At 36.2% G+C, this 6,000-nt stretch overlaps 1 protein-coding gene across 1 annotated transcript in view; it reads left to right on the top strand.

The window, feature by feature from the left end:
- Nucleotides 1-6,000, top strand: part of RSRC1 (arginine and serine rich coiled-coil 1) — a 413,183-nt gene that overhangs the window by 377,277 nt on the left and 29,906 nt on the right. The gene's annotated exons all lie outside the window — the stretch shown is intronic.

Genomic DNA, 6,000 nt, shown 5'->3' with positions numbered 1-6,000 from the left:
GTAGTCACATTATTAATATGAACAGAACCAGGATTCAGACTCAGTTTGTACATCCCAAACCCTTGATTTTTTTTACATGTTGCCTCAGTACCCATAAAAAAGAATAAACTTGTCTCTAAACAACAGTTCACAAAGTAGATATGTCTGTTGTCACAAAGACTACAAGTCATTAAATCCACAGATATTGGTGAACGATTATTAAATACATAGTACCTTATTAGGTACGAACAAGTGCTTCTAAGATGTTTTCCCCTCAAAAAGCTTCTGTTTTTGAAATTTAATTCATTGGATGCCTTTAAAGGTATATACGTAATCTTAACTTATCGCATTATGTACACTTTCTTCTTACAAAGAAGTATCTCCACTGTGAATTATTCATGCAACGTTTGGTCCATGATTATGCACACACTGCCCTCAGTCACTTAGGAAGCTCAGGTAATGGAAATGTGTTTTAATGACAGCTTAAATCGGGGGGTCACTACACTACAGCCAACCTGCCAAATCCAGCCCACCACCTGGTTTTGTAAATAAAGTACTATTGGAACAAAAACCACACTCACTGTTTGCATATTGTCTGTGGCTGCTTTTGTGCTATAACAGCAGAATCTATTAGTTAGGACAGAGACAGTATGGTCTGCAATGTCTAACATCATTACTGTCTGGCCCTTTATGGGAAAAGTTTGCTGATCCCTGGCTTAAATCAATATCATAAGAAAGTAATTCTAACATCAAAATATAATTTCAAATATAATACAAAATATAATTATACACCTATATGTTATATATAGTATATATATATATATATATATATATATATATGTATGTATGTATCTCCATATACACATATGTATGTTATAGAGACACAGTATACAAAAAAGAAAAATTATCTAGAAATTATCTGTTCTTTTGTGGTATCTGTGCCCTATAGTCCTTCACCTGCTGCTTGGCCCTGGTTATTAAATATTAGTATTACATTCCTAGTAATATATATCTAGGAGATACAATTGAGACTTTAAATTTGTTTTATGAATACTTATTCTTCCAGTGAATAAGAAGAACATAAGTTTGATTTTATGTATTTGCCACATTTTTGCATACTTGAGAATTCAGGTCTCTATTTGAAGATAGTCCTGTAGTCCTCAAACTCTAGTATGCCTCAAAATCACCTGGAAATTGATAGCACCATTCCCAGAGTGTCTGATTCAGTAGGTCTAAGATGGGGATTCTTAATTGCATTTCTAACAGATTTCCAGCTGATGGTGATGCTTTGGTCTGGGAACCGCACTTTGAGAACCACTGGAATAGACCTTGAAGATGGTAAAAGGGTAGCAAGAACCCCTGAAAGTATTCACTGAGATAGCCTGAGTCTTCTGAAAAATACCATACTTTCCCAAGAGAGGGTCTGTGGCATTAAAAGGATTTGTTAAGAAGGGATGAAAAAGCAAAGTACAAAATAGAATATGTACTATAGAAATTAGTTTTGGTATAGTCAACAAATGTAAGGTAACATGCAGTGAAAAAAAAAAGTTGTGTTAAGAATGGAAGGACTGCAGGGCGCCTGGGTGGCTCAGTCGGTTGAGCGTCCGACTTCAGCTCAGGTCACGATCTCACGGACCGTGAGTTCGAGCCCCGCGTCAGGCTCTGGGCTGATGGCTCAGAGCCTGGAGCCTGCTTCCAGTTCTGTGTCTCCCTCTCTCTCTGCCCCTCCCCCGTTCATGCTCTGTCTCTCTCTGTCTCAAAAATAAATAAACGTTAAAAAAAAAATTAAAAAAAAAAAAAAAGAATGGAAGGACTGCTTTATATTATTTTTCGATTGAAAGACCTACATGCACATACTGGCCTTTCTGCTTACTGTTTGAGTGACCTTGGCCATATCACTTAATCACACTGAACTTCAGTTCTTTGTGTGCACATGAAGAAAACAATGCCTATCTCACTGGAATTTTGTAAGGACTGACTATGTGAGAGCACTTCGTAAAGTTTATGCAAGTGTGAGCTGGAGGGTATATAACTTCAAAATCTTGATCATGGAAGAAATTAAAGAGCATATCTATTAGGAAATGATCCCATCATTAGAATAAAAGAAACGTTTAAAGTTTGTTAGAGGAAGACAGTGATCAACACTGACTTCACTGAGTTATTACGTTTATTAGATTCATTTGTTACGTATTTCATTTAAATTCTGAGGTTTGGCCTTCAAATTTCCATTAATTTGGGCTGTTTAGACTTTTGAGGTTTTCATTTGTCAAAATTGTTAGCTCATGGGTATTACTAACACAAATATTGATGTGTAGCTTTGGCCTGTTAGCTATCAATGGAAATCAGAAAATCAATATACTTAATAGCTGTTCATTACATAGTTGATGCATTTGCAGGACTATGTTGAGTACTGTCAGTGAGTAATCAATTCAGTCAAAATCTATTACCAGATCACTGCCAGAAATTTTTTATAATATACTGTTTTATTTATGACTTTATATAGCTACAGCAGCACTTTTTTATGAAGCAGTCTTTTGTCTTACAAGATTCACATTGCTTATAATCCGTGGTCTTTTCAACCAGTTGGAAGCACCTACCATCTAGGAGTTATCATTCCTAGATTAGCCCTCTGTTGGTAGAAGTAGTGCTGTAGCTCTCAGGTCAGCTTCTATCCTAGGATTAATTCCATCTAGTCCATTAACTCAGTGAGCTTGTACTTAATGAATTCCTCCTGTGTGCTAATTACTATGGGAGTATGTATCTCTGGGCTTTTTTGTAGTATATCAGCTAGCAGGGGAGGAATGTTTAAACGTATAATATAAGGAGAATAAAATAAATGCCATGCTGGGGGTTCAAGAAACAATTAACTCTAATCAGTAGGGATTTGGGAAGTCTTCATAGGGTGTGGCATTTGAGCGGAATTTTGTAGAAGTATATAATTCACTTTGTGAAGACTAGATGATAGACATTCCAGCATGAGGAAAGAACTTGAAAAGTATTGTGTGCTATAGAAGTTCATAGAAGGGTCAGCATCAGACTTACAGGTCAAGGGAAGATTTCTGGAGAAGGTAAATTCTAAGAGGTTAAGGGTTACACGTTAAGGAACAAAAAAGAGTTCTCTAGATGAAAGTGGGAAAGGATAGGATTGTTCTAGGTAGAGAGCACCGCATTTGTGAAACCTTGAGAAAAGAACTGGGCTCCTCAAGTAATTGAGAACTGAATGAAGTTTAGTATGGCTGAAATCAAGTGACTGGTGTAAGAAAGAGGCTTTATCATGCAGATTTACAAACCCTTCCTTAACAAAGAAAAACCCTCCAGAAATTTGTTAGGGCTAGAGATTTACATACAGAGCAGATTTTTACAGGTAATACTAAGAATGTCTGTTCTAAATAAAGCATCTTGCTGTAGTAGCAGACCTTGAAAGTCCACAAAAGAGTAATGTTGCTTGATAAGACTAATGGCTTTTCTTGCATATGAAATAAAATGTGACAGTTCTTGCTTTGTAGCAGGATTAGGATTGTTCTCTATTCAGAAAGAAGAGGGAGCAGGGTAAGGATTTCAAGAATGCTAGTTTCCAAATTTTAAGCAAAACCTTTTTATAAGAATTCTTTTAATCAATTTTTAATCTGAGTCATTAGGATTTTTGTGTTGGTTTGTTTCTTGTTTTTTATTTTGTTTTCTTTGGTTTCTTCTTTTTTAAATATTCTTTGCTTCAAATAAAGTTTGCTGTTTGTTTCTGAGAGCTGTAGCCAACCTCAAGGCTATAACTAGGCTATCCCCATCTTCAACAAAGGAGAGTGCCAAAATAGGGATGAGAAGAGAGAAAGCAGGAGGGGGGTGGGGAGTGTTGGGTCCCCTGACACTACTGTCCCATGGGGACTCTCTGATACCCTGTCACAGAGCATAAGATCTTCCCTATCTCTCCCCATCTGATTTGTTTTTCTTGTCTTTCTCATCCTTTTCTTTTTGTTTCTCATGCCTTTTGTGTGAGTCTCTTTATGTCACATTTGTTCCCACTGTCTTTGTATCTATTTCTCCCCTAACTCCCATTTTTCTTCCTCAACTGGCCACAATATATATATCTGAGGTCTGTTATGTTTGTTATAGTTAAATGTCATGTTGTTTCCCTCTTCTTTTAAAATACATATAAGTGGAATATTTTACATTTCTCTCCAGATATATTCACTTTTCCATATCTGTAAACATATGGTTTGCTCACTTATAATGTTTATCTTTTTTTTCCCCCACTATGGATCAGTGACATTTAACTGAAAAAAGATCAATCTTTCCTCATTGACTGTACACCACAGGCTAGGAAGAAGCTGGTCGGGGTCATCTTTAATTGCTGTCAGTGCCTGCGGATGCTTTTAGCAAAGGTTGGGTTAGACTCTTTTCCTAGAGTCCATGTAGCATAGAAGATATTATTACTAAAAGGATCTAGGAAGGCTTCTTGGAGTAAGTAACTGTGGTGACACCATTGTACCTGATTTTTAACTCTAACTTTTTCTAGGCACAAGCATCATGTGTGAGGTAACACTCACCTCATGTTCATTTGGTCACCCTGTTCTCACCTGTACACCACACTGACTTAATTTTCATAATAGGTTAAGAAGACTATATTTCTGGGACGCCTGGGTGGCTCAGTCAGTTGAGTGTCCGACTTTGGCTCAGGTCATGAACTCACGGTCTGTGAGTTCGAGCCCAACATCAGGCTGTGTTCTGACAGCTCAGACCCTGGAACCTGCTTTGGATTCTGTGTCTCCCTCTCTCTCTCTATTCCTCCCCTGCTCACACTCTGTCTCTCACTGTCTGTCTCTCTCTCTCAAAAATAAATAAAGATTTTAAATAAAAAAGAAAGGTATAAAAATAGCAGTAATACAGACACCTGCACACATCTCCCAACTTGCGATATGGAACAGTGAAACCCTTTCTTGCAGTGTTCTCCAGTCTTATCTAACATATCCTGAATTTTGTGCCTGTTACTCTCGTGACGCTCTGTGTGTTTCACTGTATTTGTGTATATCCCCAATAATATAACACTTATGTTTCGATACTTTTTAACCTTTTATAAATGAAAAAAATAGTGTGTGATTTTTTTTTTTTATCACTTGCTTTCTTTTTCTGTTCAACATTATGGTATACTTATATCATAATCCTTATAGATGTAGTTAATTCATTTTAACTGTTAGGAACTATTCTGTTTTCTGAATATACCCAAATTTATTCATTCTCCTATTGACAGACATTTGGATTGTTTCAGATTTTTTGCAGTCATAAACATTGCTGAAATATACATAGTTTCTCTCTTCCGGTGCACATATACAAGAGTTTTTCTAGGGCCTATATGTCTAGTAGAATTGCTGAGATATAAGGGAGACACATCTTCAGTTCTACCAAATGGTGCCCAATTGTTTCCAAAGTGGTCAGTGCCAGTCTTTACTCACAAAAGTATTGTATGGCATTTCTGGTTGCTTTACATCCTTGCTATACTTGGCATTTCCACACTTCTTCACTTTTGCCAGTGTGTGGTGTTATTGCCACAATGTGCTGACTGTAAAATGATATCTGATCTTGGTTTGAATGGGCATTTCCAAGATTATTAATGAAGTTGAGTTTCTTCTAACGTATGTATTGGTCATTGGTATTTCTTCATCTGTGGCATTCCTATTCAAGTTTTTATTGTATTTTTCTACTGGTTTTAGCATTTTCAATTTTTTTTGTCATCTAATGTGTTATTATAGATACCTTCTCAGTAGGTCTTTAACGTTTTATGTATATGAATTTATCAATCCTTTTATGTCTTATACTTTTTTTGGTCCTGTTTTATAAATTCTTCCCTAATTCAAGATCATAAGCATATTCTCCTACATTGTCTTGTAAAAATTTTGCCTTTCACAGAGCTTTAATCCACCAGGAATTGATTTTTGTATATGGTGCACTGTAGGGGTCTAATTTTTTTTCGTTTGGGGAACTGTTTATTCCAACATCATTTATTGAAAACTGTCTCTTTTTATTGAGCTG

Source organism: Panthera uncia, chromosome C2 (assembly GCF_023721935.1).
Source record: "Panthera uncia isolate 11264 chromosome C2, Puncia_PCG_1.0, whole genome shotgun sequence".
Taxonomy (NCBI): Eukaryota; Metazoa; Chordata; class Mammalia; order Carnivora; family Felidae; genus Panthera; species Panthera uncia.
Note: the sequence above shows the minus strand (reverse complement) of the source record. Positions and strands in the feature narration are given on the sequence as shown.